This window comes from Mytilus californianus, unplaced genomic scaffold (assembly GCF_021869535.1).
Source record: "Mytilus californianus isolate M0D057914Y unplaced genomic scaffold, xbMytCali1.0.p SCAF_8, whole genome shotgun sequence".
Taxonomy (NCBI): domain Eukaryota; kingdom Metazoa; phylum Mollusca; class Bivalvia; order Mytilida; family Mytilidae; genus Mytilus; species Mytilus californianus.
In genome coordinates, this window is record NW_026262734.1 from 50,363,724 (window position 1) to 50,388,446 (window position 24,723).

At 31.4% G+C, this 24,723-nt stretch overlaps 2 protein-coding genes across 3 annotated transcripts in view; one reads left to right on the forward strand and one right to left on the reverse strand.

Moving 5' to 3' along the window:
• The window catches only part of LOC127712220 (beta-glucuronidase-like), a 988,629-nt gene that overhangs the window by 295,176 nt on the left and 668,730 nt on the right, over window positions 1-24,723 (reverse strand). The gene's annotated exons all lie outside the window — the stretch shown is intronic.
• LOC127712224 (ornithine decarboxylase-like) overlaps window positions 1-24,723 on the forward strand; it is a 787,891-nt gene that overhangs the window by 66,928 nt on the left and 696,240 nt on the right. The gene's annotated exons all lie outside the window — the stretch shown is intronic.

The window sequence follows — 24,723 nt, forward strand, 5'->3', positions numbered from 1 at the left end:
AACTTAACTGTATTTGTTGTATCCTTTATCTGAAGTTCGATGGGATAGAAGCTATCAACATAGTCACCAAATTTTGAATTATTTAGTGAGAGAACACAATCTAAATAGTGGAAAGTAAAGTTAAAGGATACTGCTTACTTCTTTTTTTTCTTCCTAAGAAGTTCCTGTATGAAGTCAGCACCATATGAACAAAGGAACAAGAGGGCACAGTCGATACCCATGGGAATGCCGATTGTATGTTGAAAAACACGTCCTCCAAACGTAACAAATATGTTGTCAACAAGAAATTAAGCATCTTGATGTCAGTTTCAGAGAATTTTTTGTTTAAAACAGAGTGATTTTTTACAAAGTAGGATTTATCCCTCCCTAAGACAAGATACTTTTATCTACGTTGGCCGTTCTTTTCTTATGAAACAAAGCAGTGTCAACTCTTCCAATTTGTCTTTTAGTTTGGAATGGAGAATGCTTGTGTAAAGTGTAGAAAAGTCAAATGATTTAATACTATTGCAAGATGAAAGAGTCCTAGATTATATGTACTCTAAAAGATCTTTGAAATTTTTTAGTAGCCACGTCTGATTCACGGCACCTTTAGAATAGGTAGTTTCACAATAACTTTGAAGCCCGGCTTTGATATCTGATAAAATTGATGTTAATAGTTTAGAAAAAGGTTTCGTGGTGCACTTGGAAGACCCAGCAATATACCGTTGTTTGTAAGGACACATATGTAGTTTAGGTATCCAATAAAGTGATGGAAGATCCAGTTCTTCATCTTTGGTTGTCACTCAAAAGGAACATAAAACAGACATATGATTATCAAGGATTTCCCCTTTGGTAAATGTCGTGTAAATGTTGAGCTTCCAAGTGAATTGTCAATACCTAATTCATTTATCAAGCAGTTTATTTAATGTGAATTACACACAAAAACGATGTTGTTTGGGGCTTTATCTGCGGAGACATTTGTCATGGAGGTAGGACGAGTGTTTTGCTACATTTGGGTCTTTAAAGATTCATTCATTTTTTGAATGTCATGCGTTTGCTATTATATGTTCAGATCAATTAACTACACACTTATCACTGCTGTCCAGATTGTTGAATGTACACAAAAATGAACTTTAGATTTTGAAAAAGTTACTGGTTTGTCATTCCCGAGTTATGGACTTATTATTTACAACCATAATTGGCATAAAACTATATGTATAGAATGGTATCTTCATGCATGTGTTTCTACAGAGCCACTAATTTTGCTTCTGATTAGAATTCTTTCTAGCAATCTCTAGATATTTTATTAATATTTACAATTTCAAGATGCACAATAAGTTCAGATTTCTTTTTATAACATGGCAAAATCTCCTAGTTAGAAATTTTGTTTTCCCCTCTGCTTGGTCAAAGTATTCATTTCTTCAAAAGAGAAACAAAAGATACGTTCAAACTCATTAGTAAAAAAAAACTGACAACACCATGGAAAAAAAAGGGACAAAAAGACATAAAGAAAAACTCTAACACCTCCTTAACAGTTGTTCCCTTAATGGGGGTTTAGACGGTTGAATAGCCAATATTTTCAAACCAAACAGCATAATTTCCAGAATAGTCAGACAGTCCTCTTAAAAACACATACTTCAAATTTGTTTATATAAATGCAACTAGAACGCACCCGAAACATCGCAGGTCCACGACTGAATTAAAATACCTACGCCTTATTTTTAGCCTGAATTTTTGGTATTCGAATTGTCATCTGATAAAGTCATGCTGATTAGAAGATGCACAGTTTCTTCTGCTTTCAAAATCTTTGTTTGAACCTGTCCTGGTTTTCCTACTACAACCGGAAACTTCATGTGATATATACTTTTGGAATCCAAGTATGTCCTTACCGGTTTCCCGTTCGTCGCCATGGGATTTGTGCGGCATCGGGGGTGACCTTATCCTTTTTTTGCATATAACTGTTTTGCATTTTTTTTAATTTTTAGTATGAGGGAATCAGATGAGTGTATGGTTGTATGTTTTATTACATTGTACTTTTTGTGTTGGAGAAGATTAACTTTCTGGTAGTGAGACCCGTCACGGCCAGGCTTTGGGACTTGGTAGGCAAATGCTCTCATTGAATATGTACCGATACAGTGTGTTAACTGTCCTTCTTTACATCATTACCTATTAAAGGAAGAAGAAACATAACATACATACATACATATATTGGTATTGCTATCGGATTCGACCCGGAACCTATTAATAATTGGTAATATTAATTATGTGGAAAACAAAATAGTACTGGAACCAGTGTTCATTTTTGTAAACTTTAATGTACCGAAAGAACACACACCTATATTGCATATCGATGGAAAGAGGAAAATGTGTACAATAAAAATCATTTGGTCGTAAAAACCAAGAGTGGTCAAAATTTTAAAGATGAAGAAAAAAGATGGAATTTTCTGAGACATATTCAGTATAATGCTACAAAAACGATTTAATAACAAGCATATACTGCAAAAAATGTCAAAACGACAAGTTTAGCTATTTGTATGAACAGGTGCCATTACAAAATGGCGTCAATGATGAATCCTGTGATTTTTGCCATTTATGACAAAGAAAATGTAGATTCGGCCTTGACCTTTTCACATCCATTAACATTTACATGCATTATCATTTCCTCCCGCAGCATATAGCATTATTATTTTCTTAATTGTAAAACCGCAGTTTCTCGTTACATTTCAATTATTTTTCTTCAATTAGAAAAAAGATATATAAAAATGCTTACACTGATACGGTGTTTTTCCAATTTGCATATACAGGATTCATATTTTGGAACATGAGAATGTGGTAATAGATTCATAAATACCATGTACTTAGAGTCGAAAGATCAGTTATTACCCAAAAGGAAAAAAGAAATGACAACCGAGGCAAAAGCGAGGTTTTAAAAAAAGTCATATGTGTAACTTGCTTTGCTGGTTCAGTGTAGAACAAACTTAGTTTTATGCCATGAACATTCTCTTTGTGGATTATCCTCGTAAAATGTTGTCTCATTATTTTTTAGCAACAGGATTGATTATAATGATAATTTGCTAATGTTGTAATTTGACAATCATAAATTCAAATTTAGCTACATGTCAATCTCTTCGTCATTGTTTGCGAATCCGGTAAGCGTATTAGCACGCTTCACCGCCTTGACAAGGACAACGTTCGGTGCAAGACAGATTAAAAGGTTAAAAGTAAATCGTGCAAATAATCTGAACACATTGCAGGGAGGAATATACGACCATAATTATTGCTGGTTATTTCCCTGTTTGAATAAACTCATCATAGATACCGGGATTTCAATTTTGTACGTCAGACGGGCGTTCTGTTTACAAAAGACTCATCAGTGACGCACGAATAAAAAAAGTTAATGAGACCAAATAAAGAACGAAGTTGAAGAGCATTGAGGACCCAAAAGTCTGATAGGTTTTCCCAAATACAGCTAAGATAATCTATGAAGCCACAGTTCTTGGCTGTTTTTCATTGACGGAAATTCGAAGAAATGCACACATAGAATGAAACATCTGTATCTGAAGACTTTTTTCCTATGTGACCCTTCTTGTGTTTCTTTCCAATTTCTATGTCACTAACCATGACATGCAAGATCATTCGGCATTTGCCGCTTCATGTTTTCTAACATAATCACAAAAGTCAGTTACCTATGCTGAAGAGAACTTCTTCACAAAAAATCGGGTCAACAAAATAACACGCTAGAAAGAATTTATGCTCATGCGAAGTCAACCCAGGAATTTTCCAGTCTTGAATGGATAAACCATTTATTAACTGAATCACATTTTGGCTAGAATTTACACTTAGTCTAGTTCTTTTGTCTCTTTTGACCGATTTAAAAGAAAGTTTGATGTCGTATCTATCAAAGACAGCAACAACAGTAGCAGCATTGGTAATGCATGATATATGATCTTGAATGAAAAGTAGAGCCAAGTACCCGAAGGTGTTTAATGTCTTAACATTGAACAATTGTACTAAGGCCTTTTTCGTTCCTTATAAGTACGGTAGCGGATCGATCATACGGTGCCAACTGATGCTGAGATGCATCTTCTGCTTCTATTTAATGACAAAAATATGACTTTCATGTTTTGGCATGGTGCCGTCCTCGTGGAAAAGAGAGGTAGAAATAGATCAAAATGAGAGTGATAGTCTTCGACAGTTTTGATTTTTGATCTAGTTATTGTGCCATAGAAGTCACAGTTGTCACCTTCTTCCAACGCATCATTGACAAACGATTTGACAATTTTTATATCATCATCAAATGCTTTTGTCATTGAGGATCCAATTCCCTTAGGCACGTGCATTCCAGTTGAGATGTTGATCAGTGACTTAAGATGAGACTTTACATTAAAAGGATTTATCAGCTGCTGTTGAGCATGGTCTATAATAAGTTTTACATGCTCTTCATCTCGTCGTAAGGCATTTGGTCTAGTTTCATCATGAGATTTTTTTTTTCGAGACCAGTAAATTCAGTTTAAATCTCATTTCGGTATTAAACTCTGTGAACAGCCATGCTTCAATCATATGTTTTCCCGACCGCTCGCATGCATATTAATTACTCTTGTGACATTGACACACAATGCATTTTTCCAACTCAATCTCATTAGTTATCCTTTTTGGAATAGTAGGTGTAAATTTTACAGGACAACCAAAGCTAACCATAATCCGGAAAAAAATCTTATCTGAAGGATTCGGTTAACTATCATAAAAAGTCAAAATTTTAGCAACAAGTATATAACTTGTTTACAGATAAAGAACAACAAAATATGTAATCTAAGCACACTTTAAAAGCTCAAAAATATTTAATAGTTAGATTATCTATAATATCACAAATTCATTGTTGAACAAAACGTCCTAATAATTTTACTTTATGAATGTCACTATAAATAACGGATATGAATTACGGATGTGAAATTTCCGTAGTTAAAAAAGTATAAGCGATGTTTTTATTTCTTGATTTTTAACAAAACTGTTTGTACCTCAAAATTTGCATACTGTATTTCAATAATATATTTTTTCCACTTCAATATGAAATGTTTTTGAATCATGTGTTTTCTTGTTTTCAAAGACAAATGCGTTAAATTTCCAGCCAAAAACCTTCCAATTTTAAGTATTACAATTTTATTCGGGAATGGTTTATTGTTTATGTCTTCATCATTCCAATGATCCTTGCTAATATGTGCATCGAAACTGAATAAAACATTTATTTTCTTTTAATTTTAAAGTGACTTCCCAAAACCATAAATTGAGGGATACCCTATAAACAGGCTAAAATACAAAATGTGATCATGGAAAGATTTTACGACGAAACGAAAATTAAAATATAGATATTATTTTATCATTTAAAACAATTTCTAGCAGGGTGTTATTTTGGTACATTAAACTTGTTAATTAAGCGTCTTTTTCTTAGTCAGTTGCAGTACTAAAAGGGCCTAGAATGGTATAATTTTTAATCAACACCATTGTCCTATAATAGTCATATATATAAAGATGAATTCTTGGATTCGTCGTTTTAACGTCATACCGGCTGAGAATTTAATTAGAATAGATGAACAAATATATTGGTCCATTTGTGAACTAGAGTAAAAACAAACCAAAGACAAAAAAGACAAAAATCATAGACATTGAAATCCAATGTTTGTTACCCAGTGTTTACTGTTGAAAGGTTGAAGTCAATTCATTTGTCAAAATGAGAGGCATGGTCAGCACTTGGCATATATGTTGTGCGAGTTAGTGACTACAACTAAATTAGCACTGTATAGTTTTGCTATACCTTCCTTTGTATTCTACAGCTAATAGAAATATTTTAAAAAAAATTTCAGGATCTCCATGCAGTTTGGTAACAATCAGTTGTAAATTTTTCAGGTTATCATGATTATAGCCAGTACTAGTGTAGTTTTAAAGTCCTTTGCATTAAGCTCAGTTTATTGCTATGCATATACATTATGTATGGAATTCAGATTTGAAAACAGACAACCCATATCTACATGTACATGATATGAACTGTAAGGAAAAATGGTTGAAACATTTTGTATAATCTATGAACTCTTTAACAACTGTCAGCAAATGGTACTATTAATACACAACATTAACTATTAAGGGAAACTATAGATAGTATTTGCATTAACATTCGCAATCTGCCAGACAGCAAAACAAAAAGAAAAACAATTGAATACACAAAAAAGTCTTATTGCAATACATGTATGATGCCAGGTGTTTTTGACAAACACTTTTAACTATCTGGACAGCCTACTGAAGAGTCCTAAGTGCAAATGGTTATTCATTTATACATCATTATTATGTAAGGGGACGAAACTCACAAGGCCTACCTGACTTGTAAAATTAAATTATATTGTTTAACTTATTTGTTAAATCTCACTTTGTAGTACTAACAGCACTGCTCTATTTTTTTTAATGATATGATATAAAAACTAAATACAATTTTCAACAACACTTTGCCTCAATGTTTATTATTGATATCTTCCCCCACAAAACGAAATTTTTTAAACAAAATTGATTCTGCATTACTTTTTCCCATTTCAAGTTCAGTCAAATACTGTCATGATATTATTTTGTTTTGTTTCACACAATTAATAATTTTTTTTCCCTCCCAGAAATAAATTATCATGAACATATAAATTGAATTTACCATTTCATTAGAATAAATGTTATATTATGTGAAAAAAAATATGTGATAAAATTTCAACCAGGCCTTGGGATTCTAGATAGAAAACATTTCCTCTCAGATAAACAATAAGAATATAGTTTCAACGCCTATTAATTCACCAAGGGTGAGCTCCAAAGGGTCATGTGAGGTATTGTCATAATACTTTTGATTAATCGTCTGAAAACTTTTCAAATTTTGAATCTTCTGCAAAATCTTTCTTGCCAACTAAAACCAAAATTGGCAGGAATTTTCATATTTGTAGGTACTTTACAGAATTATTTTTTATGTGGATCTGAAATTTATAGTTGCAAAGGGAAAATGTATTCTGATTACATGAAATTGCAAATATCTTGGAACTTTTTTGCATATTTATTCAAAATATTGTTAAAAAAACTATAGATAGCCTTTAACCAATTTTGAGTTTTTGTTGCCAATCAAAATTCAAGATGGCCACAACCACTGAACAAAATTTAATTTATGAGCTTTCTCAATGTTCCGCACTATTTTATTTAAGAAAGGGTTCCTTTGGGTGGAAATATACAAGAGAAGCATCAGTATACATTGTATATCACAGGTAAAGCACATGGGTCTTGGAAAATAGATTTATTCCCAGCATATTCTTCGGATGGAGAGCATTTAATGTTCCCAAATAACAACCCTAAGCTGATCTGTTATAAGATGACACAACAGCTTGCTCTAGAGAAGTTTTGCGGCAGACAAAAGCTAATTTTACATCATTTTACGTCAGTAAATGGCAGTATAGAAATTCCATAAACATGTACAAAATTTCAGAAAATTGTTGTCTCTTTAAGACAAGTTGTCACTTGCAAAAAGGGCAAGTTGTTTAAAAACAAACTTATGTCGAACCCTGCACAACGCCTATTTTGAGCTTTTGCTTTTTATCTAAAAAGTCAAGATGACCGTCACAGTTTAACATAGAACCCTATGTGAAAGATAAAGAAATAGCTTGCCAACATCTCGAGGGGGCACAACCAATACATACAATTGGTGATGATAACACTGTCAAATATACTTAAACAAATTTAACAATTACTATCCACACTGATCTGTGTCCACACTTGTAAATTGAAATAAGATATGTTTAATACTTTAATAAACGTTTTTTTTTATTACTTTAAATTATTTGACCTTGATCCTTTTTTTTGTCGACAGCAATCAAAATTATTCATGTGCTCTTATATGTCTCACCTTCATTTCGGTATCTGATTTGGATAGGTATTGTGGATTTTATTTCCATAAAAAAACGCAGGTTTAATTTAAAGTTTTCGTGCTTAAACATATGTTGTGTTATGTTTTCTGAAAATTAAAAAAGCAAGCAAGTACATTTCTGTAATATTATGTACAAGATAAAAGAAAAAGGTGTTATCAATGATTACACAATAAGAACAAGTTAAGCATTAAAGTTTTAAGAAATTCGTCCATTAGACAAGTAAATTATATCATTTTATCTATACATGTGTTTGATATGTTGTCGATTTTTTATCATTGTCAAGGTCAAGAGTCAAGTTGTGGTGTAACTTTAAGCTATCTAACTGTACTACTGAGACTCGTTTATCGCCGAATTTGACCTTGACACATGTGATACTAATATGTATTCATCTTTCATTAATTTAATGATTTTATTCAAACCTGTTAAAGGACTAGTTAACATTTCTGGTTCCGATTTTGAAGTTTCATTGTATTAAAATCTATTAGAAAGAAAACAAAACGTCATCTTATCCATGTTATCTTCCAATTTTGGACTGTTTAATATTTGTTTCATGTCGTTTTTCTTGTTTCGACTAAAGTCATGGTTTGCATTTCTGCTCTTTGAAAATACAAAGTTAATAAGGTTATTTGTTTTATGACCAAAAAAAACTCAACTTTTGTCAAATGTGTAATACGTTTGAAGAAAACATCAATAAATTTGATCATCCAAGATAAAGGTAGAAGATACCTGAAAGCTATGAATTATTCATCACAGGAGTAACCGCCTCTTTTAATCTCTAGTATTTGAATAACAAAACTACGTCTCTCTTTCAGACAGATTAGTTTTATACTTTGTTGAGGAGGGAATATTTTTCCGGTAAGCTAGTACGTATTTCTTAACAGTTAATAACAATCACCTACGTTTTATATTTTTAGCAGTATGTCAGATAATAGGTTAGATTGATTTTGTTTTACATCATTCAAAACATTGTTCAACATTTTATTAAGAAAAGATAGGTTTAGACTTCTATGATTCCGAACATTTCACTAAATATATTCGAAACCTTCCTTGTATTTTATATGATATAGCGGAATTGGACTTTAAATTTGCAGAAAAGAATAAAAACAATTTTGATTAAAAACTTAAAAACTACAGTTCTCCTAAAACATTTTTGAAAATGTCTCAACTTGATTTAAAAAAAAAAATTATTTTACACTGCAGTAAATATGTTCATTATAATTTATTACTTTTCATCTCATCATTCCTATAATATGTTTTAATTAAGACTTATACATGTTATATGATGATTTGTTCGAAATATATACATACTCAACGATTGATGTATGTGTATATGTGTGTGTATGTTCCGAATGTCCCTCCCCAACTTATTTATTTACACATATAGAAGTAGTTAATATCAACCTATTATAATGTTACGCTTTATGATTAAAATATCTTATGTGAATATTGACATTGTAAGTTGAATGGAATCAAAATATCACAAAATTTAAGTTTATTTTGTTACTAGAAAAAAAAGCCACATGCATCCAATCCAGTCCGGTTAATCTTCTCTTTGATTAGACTGTCAATGGAATGTTGCCTTTCCAGTAATTCAACGTGGCTTTTTATGCTATTTCGGACATAGTTCGTTATACTTCCTCAAGTTTACCTTTAAATAATAATGTTCAATTGCAATAATCAGATTTTTTATTTAGCAATGCCTTCCAAAATACAATGCACAAAGTTATCATATTTGCTATGGTTTAGCCTGTCCTTTTAAAGACGTCAGGTTGAATAGCTCCCCGTTGTTTAATACATCTTTAGCTATATAAACATCTACTCCGTGGTCTTCTTCTGCAACTCTAAAGAAGCGCTTTGAGTTCATGAAATTTTGCTGTTTGAATCTTAACCGGTATCTGTAACGTCATTAAGAACATTTCTATAGTATATTAACTCAACCCTTATGATATTAATCAAGAATAGCACAACTACGATTTTCCATATACACTTCTTTGGATTAATGGCCAATATGTGACAGTATTTGTTAAATACATTCTCATCTTGTTAGCTTTGCGCGATTGAGAGCCACAATTATATATAATTGCCCTTACGTGTTTTTTATTTGTATTTAATTTGTTTAGTGTAGAAAGTAAAATGACAAAAATACCGAACTCCAAGGGATATTCAAAACGGAATGTCCTTTATAAAATGGAAAATTAAAGCTCAAACATATCAAACGAATGGAAAACAACTATCATATTCCTGACTTGGTTTTTCCTTATGTAGAAAATGGTGGATTAGTTTTATAGGTAGCTAAACCTCTAACTTGTATGACAGTTGCATAGAATTCCATTATATTGACAACAATGTGTGAGCAAAACAAACGGATATAATAGGTATAAATGTCAAAAATTGAGGCACAGCAGTCAACATTGTGTTATAATCTAAATCGCTATAAAAACAAATAACTTTTTCAACAAAGGAAAACAAATTAGCATAGAGACACTCTATAGGCAAATTACATAAGCTAAAATGAAAGAATACAAAATTGAACATAGCACACTAACACAATGACGGGATGTATAAGTACCGAGCCAGGCCAAAAGTATATTACCAAAAATGGACTAAACAGTAAAGGTTAAAAATGTACAAGGACAAATAAAAAGACCACTATAACACGTAATTAAGATGATAAATAGGATCAGTAAGTAGAATCTATACCTTAAGACCATCATGTATTATTAGTGAAGTTGATACGGAATATTTATCAACACAGTCTTGGTATCTTCCAATGAACTTTGTTAGAAAAAGGACGAGACGTTCTTTGGCATAACCTTGGCTCATCAACTTTTTGCTTAGATACTTGTGATATTTCATAAAGTCTGAGTAGCAGCTGCAAGCACTTGAATACCGAATGAGTTGGGAAATGTATATCCCATATACAGGTGAAGTTGGAATATTGTTGCTAAAGTGGTGGAAATTCATAATTTCAAAATTAAATCGTCTCGTTTGTCATAGATTCTGGTACTGAGATGACCGCTTATGTCAAATTCGCGATAAGTCTAAAAATGAGATTGAGGAAGCAGTGTCTGTTGTTTCTTTAATTTCTAGTTCTGGAGGATAAATTAATGGAACCTAATCTGTTAAGTTTGGATTGGTAATGGAAAGAACATCATCAATATATCTGAATGTGAAATTAAATGTTCTGGCTTCTTTGATCTTCTTGTTTTTTACAAATGTCTGAAGGAATTCCGACTCATATGAAAATAAGAAGAGGTCGGTAAGGAGAGGCGCACAGTTTGTTCCCAATAGTTTTGTAATAAATTCATTATCGTTTATCCGACATCTTTTATTCATATATAATATGTCTTTGATTAGTTGTTTTTTTAAACATATGTCGTACGAGTGTATAAAATATATAATCAACAAATTAGTGGTGCACGAATAAAATTGAATAGCTGTCATGTAAATATTCATACAAGGATTAATATTCAATATGTTTAAGGAACATGAAAGATTTTTTGAAATCAAGTACTCATATTTTCAAACTAGTCCGTCTTTTAAAATCCTTTCATACGATCTTTTTACGCCGTCACCACTTGCATACAAAATACAAGGCTTCATGTTTCATTGCCGTTCAACCATTGTATTCCTTTAATGTGTATTCTTAAAATGTTTATTTAAAAATACCTTTATACTTCAATATATTTTGTTTAATAAATTCTGTATATTTTGTTGAGTCATTTAAAGATGAAATGATACTAGTATGCCCTTCATCATCTTTATCTAAATGTTATGTCCATCATGAAAATCGAAAACTAAACATTTCATTGTAAGTATTACGTCCATTTTAAGGTCATATAGTGTAAAATCAAAAGCGCAGAACTTTTATTGTTCTATTCTATTCTTATAGATTATTTACTTGTAAATCTAAAAATATGGAACACCTTAATGGTCTTATGATATTTGTTTTCGATTTGATATAGATTTCATTAAAGTTTCAAAAGTTATCTTCCTTTTGTAACGCATTCTTAAAGATAAATATCGTCTATGCAAAGACTATGAATAGCTATTTGCTTCATATTACACACCAAAGTTGTGATAACATAACTGTTTTTATTCAATGTTAATTACCCAAATGCGTTTATATATATAAATACTATTACTATATATTATCAGCATTAATTATCAAAAATAATGAGTGAAATGGTAAGGATATATTATAGATGATTCTTTAATTCAATACATGTTGATCCGGTTTTGAAGTGCTATCGCGCTATGGATGTGCTGTGTTGTCAACATTTTAATACGTGATGCATTAAGCAAATGCAAGTCGTCTAAATCCACGGGTATGTCAACAAGGAAACGAGAACTAGGATAACGATTGACATAAACTTACACCAATATAGACCCTCAAAATCGAAACGATTTTATTGATAAGATAATTCAGACTGCACAGATCTGTCGTTCAATTATCTTCATTTATCTTATAAATGGACAACAATGTGTTCTGACCTTCATTTGTTTACGGAAATGACAGTTTTAATGTTTAGATCAGTAAAACCCCATATTTAGATTCATTTTGGCATATATGCTAAAATGTTAAAGCAAGTATATAAGTTACCAAAAAGTGAAAATGTGTATTTGGAAGCTATATACACCACTTTTATAAATATCTTTTATTGTGAGGAACCTAAATGCACCTCCTTTATGAATATATTTTATTTCAATGAAGCTAAATACACCTCCTATGTTGTCCAGAATGCGCTATATAATTCATTATACTGTATGGAGCTAAATTCAGTCCATACATATAACTATGTTCCTAAATCCGTTCCATACAAATAAATATCTACGAAGTAGACGTGGCAAATGTTGTTAAAGACGTAAGTACTAGACCCCTGCCACCATTATCGTAATTTCTGCTTCTTGCTATGTCTTATCAAGTCCCAAAGCATGGAAACACGAAAGATACTCGCAAAAATGTAGCTACAAGGAATAATAACTATGGTGTTGTCTGTCCTTATGCCTATGTTCTCAACAGTTAGTATTGTTAGCGTAAATGAATAATTCGTTGTTGAAAATAATACGTTTATACGGCTCAACGAAAAAATGAACAGAATATACTATCAGAATAATTGTTACATGTAATTTTAAATGTATTCAACAGATATGCTCCTATTTAAGTTGTCATGTAAATTTACATAGGTAGAAGAGACTAATCTAAGTATATTAATAGTTTTTTCAACCATATCAATAATGATATTAAATTTAGTTATGCTAAGCAATTCGTTTACCTGTATTGAACTTGTCGCTCTGAAGTATCCTGAACTTAGCGCAAATGGAAAACCGATATTTGATATACTTGTTACTTTCTGTAATTGAATGGTCTCGCTGTTGTGTTATAATACTAACTTTACAGTTTAACTTATCAATTTTTTCTAGTTATTCAGAATTAAGAAAGACTTTCGAAAAGTACATGCTTAAATATGCTTGCTGTTTATATCTTATTTTACAACAGGTTCCAGGAAGAGATATATGAATATGGATTTTGGAAACAACATATTTGTAGATATACAAGAGAAACCACAACCCATCAGCAGTCAAATCCAGGAGAAAATTAACCTTTGTAGTCATGACGTAATCATTTATTTACTTTTATTTATATTATCGTTCAGAAAACTAACTAGAAACATATCACAAACTAATGGATTGGTTGTTACTTGCTGAAAATATCAGTTCCTTTAAAGGAATACATTTTTCAGCTAAGAATAGATGAAACTGATTTATGTTAAATTCGGTAAAATATCTGACAAGGTCATTTCAAGAAGTCTTTCTCCAAAAGCTAGATTCAACAGTCACTTGAAGACACTTCAATGAATATTTCCTTGCACGCGTTTGTCATGTTTGTAATGGCGATGGAGGCAGCATGTATACCATGTATAATAACATGAATAATATTATTATGTCTATGTACAATGTACACATGGTACATGGTTTCGTTTTATCCGATTATTTTGTTCATCTGCACATAAACTTATCAGATTAAAAGCAAATAATTTATACCATCTTCATATAAATTCCTATAGGAAAAAGCCGTTTCTATAGGCAACCTTGGTGATATAATAACGAAACACAAAAAGTGGAAGGAATGTTTACCAAGAATTGAACCGTTTTATGGTAAGTTATTTTCTCCCTTATGATAGTATATACTTATAAAAACAACTTCTGCCAGGCCTATTTAATTGAAGTTTTACAAAGAATTGAATTTCTTGAGATATGATCATAGTCTGATTCTCGTAAATCATGTTTAACCAAATTTTGTTCAAGATAAGACATGAAGGTTAAAGCTATATCAGAATACAAAATTTTATATTGAACTTCCTTTACATGTAAACAATCACTTTTTACATTTTATATTGGTCAGGGAAGTTGGTGCAAACGCTGAGACAAGAGACAGCATACCGTTGCTTTTTTTTAAAATTAATTTGAATTACCATGTAGAAAAATTGAACCAGATATACGTACAATGAGTCGGAAAATTTGTATACAAAAACAAATTGAGGAATAAATAGAAGTATGGGTAATAAATAAATTTTAAGAGACCTTCCCCCCCCAAAAAAAAAATCCCGTCTATAGGCTAACATAGGTTTTTAACAATGGACAATATGCGAAACAATAAATCGACTCTTATTGAGAAAAAGTGGTTGATAGATTCGATTGGTACTATAAAATATCTTATTTCAACATCAGTTTCATCGAAATGACAACTACAGCCACTGAAAGGGTTCACTTAAGTTTAATTGCGATACCCAGATTCAAGTGTGTTAATTTTTTTTCAGATTCCAATTTATCTGACCAGAACTTGAAAAACGCGATTTTGGAAAACGCAAACACAATTACAGGTTAAAGTTTTGAATTCTTGCAAGCAAATGCATTGTCCTTAAAATTAGTTAACATTACTATTGTTTGGTTACGTTGATTTGATGATTTTTTAGATGGAAGGTAAACATCAACACTGTCAATGAGAATATCACATCGATTCTAATATGAACCCTACTTTTGGTTTGTAAATTAAGACATGTTCAAATTACAATGAAAAAATAATTGCATGATAATGACGACACCAGGTATCACAATTAGACCTTTTGCTAGGAAATTTATTGAAATTATTCTTCTAGTAAGCCTATATGATTTTTTACACTTTTGAATCGTCAAACGATTTGTTTTTCTAAAATATATTTTACTTTGTCAAACAAAATGACTGTCTTTCTTACGTGTCCCATGCGTCAGAAAAAGTCCTAAATTTTCCTATTAAAATCAAAATACGTTTTTCATGTCATGATTTATGCTTATTTTTACATTTGTACACTTCATTAACGTTCGGTGTAAATATATTGACATATATGTATTTCTCTGCCCATGCTACCAATGAGCATAAATCTTGACATGACTGGTTTGTTTCTCAAACAAAAACTGTCAAACTAAAACAAATAGGGAAGAAGACAGCAATTTTAGAATATAATAAGAATAAAACCTAAAAAAATCAGACGTGAGCACTTGTAGAAAATAAATTAATATTTTTAACAAACATGTAGCACATGTAGCAGAAAAAATGTCTCACGAAAATTTACTTCAAAACAAAAAAAAGATTTAGTTTTTTTTCTAAGTCAATGCGTTTTTGAATTTATCATCATATGAAATCATTGACAATGAGCTAATGTTTATCAATTCATACTTTTAAAGATCCTTTTAACTATTTATTTACTGTTTTACTGTATACTTTAGTGTCAACACTAATTAAAAATTAAAACAATTTCAAAAAATTCAGACAGTTGGATTAAAAGCTCAACTATTTGTATTCAACCAATTAACATTTTCAGCATAATGAAGAATCCTACGAAAATATCAGTTTTTCAAATAACTGCCTTTTCCTTCAGAGCCTGAATCATAATGACTAATAACATTGATTATCTGAACTTTTAAGAGAACATTTTTCATATCACGCTACTTGAGTGATATGTTTTTTTTAAGTCGAGTTAAAAGAGATGTGTAACGCCATGAGCCTATGTCATTGACAAGGCATAGAAAAACAGCGATAAAAAGATTATCAATGGTCTTTCAAACTTAAGGATGTTTCTAGGCTACATCTCATATCAGGGCTGTCGCCCTTCGAAGAAATTGTAGCTGCAAAACACCCTGTAGTTTGAAAAACCATCGATAATCTACAACAGACAAACAGATTTAGTAAAACAAATAAAAAATGGCATTTCTTATTGATATTATTAACGATTACAGTTTTTTTTTTTGCAGCTGTAAAATGTAATGATATTAACCCTGTTATTAGACTGCTAGCAGATATGGGCCTTTCATTTGACTGCGCAAGTAAGGTAAATATTAAAAGATGATAAATAAAGCTTTCAAAAAATATAAGAGAACTACAAAACTAAATAATTAAAGTAGTATACCTATGTTCAGTTAAGATTTCATCAGTCTAAGAAAAAATCTATTCAGATCTAGAGAGACACCAGGCTTATATACATACATGTAACACCCATCAGTGGCGTTCGATTCGCCAGTTGTAAGGTAAAAGTAAATACAAAGTTGAAGAATATACAAAACAAAAATTCCATAAAATTCTGCAAGATTTTACCATGGTCATCTATGTCTGGGAAGGAAACCTCAGTGTTTCGAATGATTCAACATTTTATATGTATGAAATTTACAGAAAATTACAGTATGGATGAACGTTCATTCAAAATCGCGGACTACTTGGTTGGTTATATCCTCGGAGACGCAATTCCCACAAGAAGTCGCATCGATCCAGTGGTTGCAAAATCTCATCACTGATATCAGGCTGAAATCAGAACAATAAATAAAAAAGTAATTCATGAGCAAATGCAAAAAATCCAATTAAAATTTTCTTCGTCAGTATTAATTGCCAGATGTAAAATGGCGATCAAATCATATTATTCATTGTTAGGAATCCTAATATCTGTGCAAACTGAATATTGTTTTACGTAACAATACTGGGTTTTGCGGTCTGTAAAGAAAGAAGGAAAACTTAAAAGGCATTCGGGAGAAAATTGATAACACTGTGGTTAATGGAATATTTGTAAAACAATTTTGAAAAAAAAATCCCAAACATCTTGGTATATTGAAAAGTCAATCCACGTACACATACCACCTGTAGAAAAAATCACTCCAAACGATTCCCAAAATGAAGCTGTAGGCCATTGAATGTCATGGTCCAAAAATTGGAATATTAATTTGCGTCTATTCTCACAATTCATCACAGTAATTTTAATTTAATCGAAATCTCGGATTGAACGTTCCCGAACCGGAGGGAAATTGTTTTTTTTTTATCCTGATATGCGATTGCTGTTCTATATCAGATACGTTTTTCCATCGGTTTACGACAATTGTCTTAAAATAGCTTGGCCAGAGAAATTTGCAAACTTAGTTTTAGACTATTACATAATTATGTATTGAAAATGTGCATTTATATTTCATCTGAATCAAGTCAGGGATACAATTTTGGCTTATGGTCAGATAAATCTCTCTGAGACTAGAAACCCATCAAAGCAAATTCATTTAAACGAAAATGGTACAAATGAACTAAAACAAGATTAAAACAGAATCGTTTAGCTATAAGCTCATACATTCAAATTGTCGGAACGAAAATATTGCAATGAGTAGTGTCATATGTAATATATTGTATAAACAATTTCATTTATAGGCTGAGATACAGAAGATTTTAGACCTTGGAGTTGATCCCTCTAGAATTATATATGACAATACATCTAAACAACTATCATTTATCAAATATGCTGCTGATAATGGAATCACTTTAATGACATTCGATTGTGAGGATGAATTAACAAAGATCAAGAAAAAATACTCCCAAGCAAAGTATATACTATTTTAATTGAAGTAGCTTGAAAATATACCTTTGATATTTTTAATTATCTGTAATATAGTAATTGATAAGTTTATGCATCTGTAGAAAAAAGGGGGATAGCAATAAAAATCATCGATGAAAAAAAAAAATGAAAACAACACGTTATAAAATTCATGCGACCGAAACGCTTTACAAAGCCGTTAAGAAAACAAAAGATCACCTTACCAAAAAAAAAATCACGATTTATCAACATAAACACTCAAATAACAGGGTTGAGCCGAGGTTGATAAGATTGGTAAGCGGTGTTGCTCTAAGTCCCAACTGTGTTACTCTTGACATGTAAAGAGCTGCCCATTTCTAGTGTTTGACAACAAGCACCTTAAATAGTTACCAGTACAAATCCATGGTGTGGTGTCTTCTTTTGTAGATAATTCTGATAGGAAGAACAAACTCTGGACTGTTCGTTGTTATTAGGAGTAAATACTCCGCTCAGATAGAATTAGATGAATATGTTACAAAAGTTCAATTTTGAAAAGCAAAACGGTATAAAAAATGTGTGTCGGTTGGTTTAAAAACAAAAGATATTCAAGAAGTGAGAAGTTAGGTAGTTCCGCATAATATTCAATATGACCACAACACCCTTTCAGAGAAGGCATCATCGTAAACACAAAGATCAATTTTTCTATTTTTCTAGTAGTACCTTAATTCAACAAATTCAAACAGACTCATAGTTGATATTTTGCGAAGTCTTGACGTGTGTTTAAGCAATCTCAGCAAATGAATACCAAGTTATTTTTACCTACAAATATAATATCCTTAATAATGTTAAATTGACCATCTTGTATCATACATGTATTAGCATAGAAATTATATTAAGATGTTTTCGTCATAACTAATATATTAGACTAAAAAACTCAAAACTGCCCGATTTCTTACCATGAAACAATTCTATTCTAATTAAAGCTTAGTGCTGAGAATCAGTCCTCAATCAAACAACAAGGTCATTTATCATCTGGGGAGAAAGTTCGGATGTCACCCGTCGACATCTTTAAAACTGCTACAATTTGCTAAGAATTTGGAATTAAATGTCATCGGTATAAGGTAAGAATGGTATATCTTAATGTTATTTGAAGAATATTGTTGAAGGTAGATTTGCGATAGTGTCTGTTTAATCTATTCACCACCCCCCTCCCCCTTTTTTTTTTAACTCAGAACTGAAATGGGTATTTATAGATGTCTTTTGGTTGTTTGCGCCAAAGGGTTGCAGTCTCGTTCCTTGTTCACAAACCATAAAAAAAAAAAGAATCTGTATCTTAACTTTTAATATGTAAAATTCGTCTTTCTCATTTTCAACAATAAGATGAATGTCACTAGTTTTCAATAGTTTTAGTTTGCTTTTCTTTAAATGTTTAAAAATACATTCTACATATATATACCAATAGAAATATTTGAGTGAATCCGCTTCAATTTCGGTTTTTAGCTTTATCGGTTTGTCACAACCTACATTGTAGTATAACAATTTTGGTGTAGCCAGTATATATCATATATCTTAATGACAGTCGCCTTATGCAATTTACTTGTTAAAAAAGATATTCAGCCACAGTTAAACCAAAATATAATGCCTATTAAGATATTAAGATATCAAGATATAATTGTTAAATTTATGGGAATATGATGCAAATAGAGATATCAAGATATAATTATAAAATTTAAGAAAGAATCGTATGAGGCGTTAGAGACAAACAATGGTTTTTCGTAGACTGATAAAGTCTGAATTTTTTAAAACTAGCTTTCATATTGGGAATGGCTGTTTAGAAGCCGGTGCTTTTGAAGCCGCGATAGAGCAGTCAAGACGTGTATTTGATTTAGGACTCTCTGTTGGATTTAACATGCACATCCTTGACATCGGTGGGGGATTTCCTGGCCAGAAAAATGTGCAGACAAATATCACTTTTGAAGAGGTAAGCCTCAATCAATTCAAATTTATAGTCCTTGTGTATAGAATTTGACTGAATCTCCATTAATTGATGTATTCAAATGAATGAATAATCGAAGTCTTGGAATGCGAATTATAGGTACTGTTTCAGGCTGAAAATATAAGCAAAAGTCAACTTATAACGAAAACTACATTCGAATTGAAATACATCAATATTAATTTATGTTTAAATTCAACAGATTTTATTTACTTTCTACCAATTTATTGTTAAAAGTAAGCAAGTACACACACACTGCATACATGGCATATATGCCTTATGTATACAATTTGTGTTATTCAAAAACTACATAGTAACGGTTAAGTGACCCAATTGCAATATTAACCTGTGAAAGGTATTTCTATTTATATTATTTTTCGTCAACAAACTTTAGTCAACTTAACAGTCACAATTATTTAACTAGATATGGATTTCGACGATTATTGTCTCATCCATAATACAATACGACCAAACGTAAATGCAAACAAGGGCAAGGAATGCATGAGAAGGACACGTTGATAATTAAGAGTATGGAAGAAACTAAATGTGAAGCCTAATAACTAATCTAGAGTGTGACATTTCTATAGTTCGTCGTGAGTACGAATATGTTTTATTCGTTAGGAATACTAAAGCCCCAACCCTAACATTGGCCTTCTTTCTCAGTGTTTTAATCCTTCAGAAACAATTAAAATAAAGAAAGTAATCAATCAGCAATAGAAGAAAAACTGTATCCGACACTTTAAAATTTGAATAAAGACGATACAATAAATATATATAAAATAAAACAAAAGTTTACCGAATAAAATCAAATAAATTTGCATACAATTAAATTCCTTATTTTTGTTCTTTTTTCAACTAAAAAGATTTTATTTTAACATAGAAGTTTATTGCAATTGTATACGGACACTTGTTTTAATGATATGTTCAGCTCTAGAACTGTCGTATGTAATGAATTTGATATAACAAGAGACTCGAAAGAGTCTGCGTCGCTCACCTAGGTCTATGTGCATCTTCGTCAATGGATTTCAACATTGTAGACTAGAATATTATTCATAACTAAAATCACTTTTTTGTTGAATTTGCATTGTTGATATTTTTTTTCTGTTTACAGTTTATGTTTATCTTCTATAGTTTTTGCCCAAAACACAATAAGTGTAAAAATCTTCATTTAAGGGCAATTACTACTAAAAAAAGACAACTGATTAATCCATCTACCATACATGCATGCTGATCTATTTGCAGATCTTGTCTTGATGATCATTCTTACTTTAAAGTTTCTATCTATCTATTAAACTTTTCAATATCATAGGCAAACACGCACAAAAATGGTAAAAATTGTCATTTAAGGGCAGTAACTCACATAATGAGTTGACCAGCAATATCAACCTGTTTGTAGATTTTGCCTTGTGGATCGTTTTTGCTCTCAAATCCTCTCTATCTGTTATAGTTTCATACAAATAAGCAAAGACGCAAAAAAAAAATAATATTACTCTATCTGGTTAATTTTCAAGATAATATGCAAAAACGCGAAAAAATTTAGAAATCGTCATTAAAGGACAATCAATCTAATAAGGAGCCAACTGACAAGTAGATTTTGTCTTGCTGATTAGTTTTGCTGCATAAAATTCATGTCTATCTATTATAATTTCCAGGTTAATAGTCAAAAAATTAAACAAATTCGTAAAATTCGTCATTTAAGGATAATAACTCCTTCAGAAGTCGTCTAACTGATTTGATGTAAAACCAAAGGCAGATCTCCTTTTGAACATTTTTCCTTGTCAGATTTTCTTTATCTATCGGGATTTTAAGATAATAGACAAAACTTCCATTTTATCCCTATGTTCTATTTTAAACCATGTCGGCCATGTTGATTGACAAGCGGGGTCAACGGACACATTTTTAAAACTAGTTACCCCATTAATGATTGTTGCCAAGACTGGTCAAATTTGGTCCAGTAGTTTCAGAGGAGATGATGACTGTACACGTTAACGGACGACGACGGATGACGGACGCCTAATAATGTTGTGATTGACTTTATCAATTGTTGTCTACAAAACCTAATTTACAAATAGATCATGTGTACTTAGGAATATAACGAATTAATTTCTGTGAGATCTGTACAGTCTGTTGATATTGGTCGGGGTAATGTAAAAGAGTGTAGACTATATCGAAAAATGACAGAAATTTGACCTTGCAACTGGCGTTACGGACCCCTCAAGAAGTTATTGCAAGGGATTCTTTACTGGCATTGGTTGGATTCCACTGCTAGTTGACTGTTAGTCCTGGAGGGTATCAGCAGCTTGGTAGTCCGTTCTTTGGTACTGACATGATTAATAACATACTTTTCTAAAATTCTTTGTTTATAAATAACGAAATTATTTAGAAACAATTGGCTATACTTTGGTTATGCCTTTTTGTTTATACAGCTTCTCTAGTATTAAGGATGTTGGTTCCTCTGTTTAAAACTAATAAGTGTTTTAAAAGTCTGTTATAAATTGATAAAATATATAAGGGAAATTAAAAAGTAGAAACAAATGATAGGTCCATGTATAATCAATTGAAAATTTGGCGGGAAATGATTCTCTTAAGATTTTTCATTCATTTAACATTGGCACCCTTTCTCTTTTTGATAATGAACTAATAAACAATATGTTATAAAATTATGAAAAGAAAAGTAGTGCTAAGCGGGCAAAATTTTAATTTGCACTACATGGATAAAGTTAAAGGATTCGGAATTTCTGACTAAAAGTAAAAAAAAACAAGAATAGCGAACAGTCTTAAGATATTAAAACACCCATGGCTTTAACATGTTTTCATTAACGTGTAGAGTGTGTGGCCCTCACAATACATTAAGCAAGTGAATAAACGTCCCTATTCTGACAAAACATGGATGTGTATTTTCACAATTGTTTATATTTTCTTCAAATCATATGTATATACAGTCATAAAAGCCATAATGTTCTTGTTGAAATATAATCAATGAAAGAACATATGTGAGTATCATATAAAGAAAAGTAACATATATTTGTGTTTTACATGAATTAACAAGTACACATTAATAAGTTATAATTAACATTGAACTATTTTACAGATAGCTGAAGCTGTGAACCTCTCCTTGGATAAATATTTCCCTGGTAATGACGTTCGGATTATAGCTGAGCCCGGACGGTACTATGTTACTTCAGCGTTCACAATTGCCACCAATATCATAACAAAGAAAATCGTTACGGATGAAGAAAATGTGTTACCAAGTTTGTTTTATTTTTATTATTGTTTACACATGATACACTCAAATCGAGTTAAGTATCAAAGAATGTTGCCAAAGTAAAATTAGTCACAATGCATCGAAATTTCTGACTTGTCACCCACATTAATAATTATGTTGCTTATTACTCAGTTAAGCATGTGTCAAAAAAGAGCCGATGATAATATGAAAAAAAAATATAGGCTCCAAATAGTCTGCGACTAATTTCACAAAAATCTGACAAAAGCGCAAACAAAAATTTGCATTGACACCGCCAACGCCTCTGTCGGAAACAACACACCTTAGTTTCTTAGGTTCTTCTATAGCATTGTCGCGTTTCATATGACAAGTATAAATCCAGTAACATGCGTTACAAAAAAAAAATGCTACACAGATCAAACAAGCTGTGATTGCACCCTTATCACATTGGGCTAGGATATTTCTCACTTTAAAAAATCAATATACAGTTATAAATTAAAGTTTCGATACAGTACAGTAACTTTTGCTTTCAGAAGGAGATTTACATGACCATCCAACAGTACCGAATGAACACCTCAGAATATACTATGTAAATGAGGGTATATTCGGAAGTTTTCTGACATGTTTGATTGATCCAGGGTGTTATGTACCTTCACACTTTAAAGTGAGTGTTCTTTCGAATATCTATTTTAGTGAAATATATTGAATTTTTTGCAACCATATCGCATTACAAATTCCAATACCTGGCCAAAATATACATGTTTTATTTCACATAATTATTAAGTATAAAAAATCCAGATTCAAATAATAAAAATAATTTATAATGATTACCAATTATTATTACTGTCAGATAAATAAAACACTTTACAAATATTGTCCAAAGTGAATTTCTGGATTTATCGTCATCAAAAACGCTCAAACACAAACATTGGAAAGCAAAAGATGTATCAAAAATGTTTCTCATTGTTTTGAATTTTGATCACATGACCTTGTCAACTGTAGGATTTCCTTTGATTTTCTATTCAAGTCCCCTGTCGAGGGTGGCAATATTGTCATAATCCTAATGACAACATCAGACGATTACCAGAAGTGGCCCATAATTTGGTTGAGTATTCATTGTCACTAGATTTGTTGTCGCCTTATATTAATAAAACAACAACTGCACGTGTTGTCGTGCTTAGCATATCCCACTCGACAAATAGCACTCACACACTACAAATCACCACTGTTAACCTGCTGACCAAATATAAAGCCATTCTGTTCATTAGTAGATGAGATACATGACGGAAATATTTGCTAGACGAACAGACCTTAGAACGGACGGTCACGGTGAACACACTATAGTCCCCTTCAAGAGTTATGGTATGATTTATCATATTGAAGATGATTGATAGTTGTCATATCATTTTCTTTTTTATTTCTAGGCCTGGTTTGTTCGGTTAGTTGAAACGATTTCAGGCATCCCGAATCGCCAACTTTTGAGATTTTTTTTTTCCATGGGCTAAATCCCTCTGGAAGTCATACCGAACAGGTTCACCTACTGAGAAGGCTATACTTATATAATACACTAACGATTGATCGTTCAAATATGTTTTTATGTCTTCTTAAATAAGACTTATCTGAATACATTATACACAAATCAAAAACTGTTAAAATCTTTCGTTTTGTGATTCGTAATCACTGAATCATATGAATGTTCTAACCAGTGGAATTTCCATTATTGTAAAACTGCTG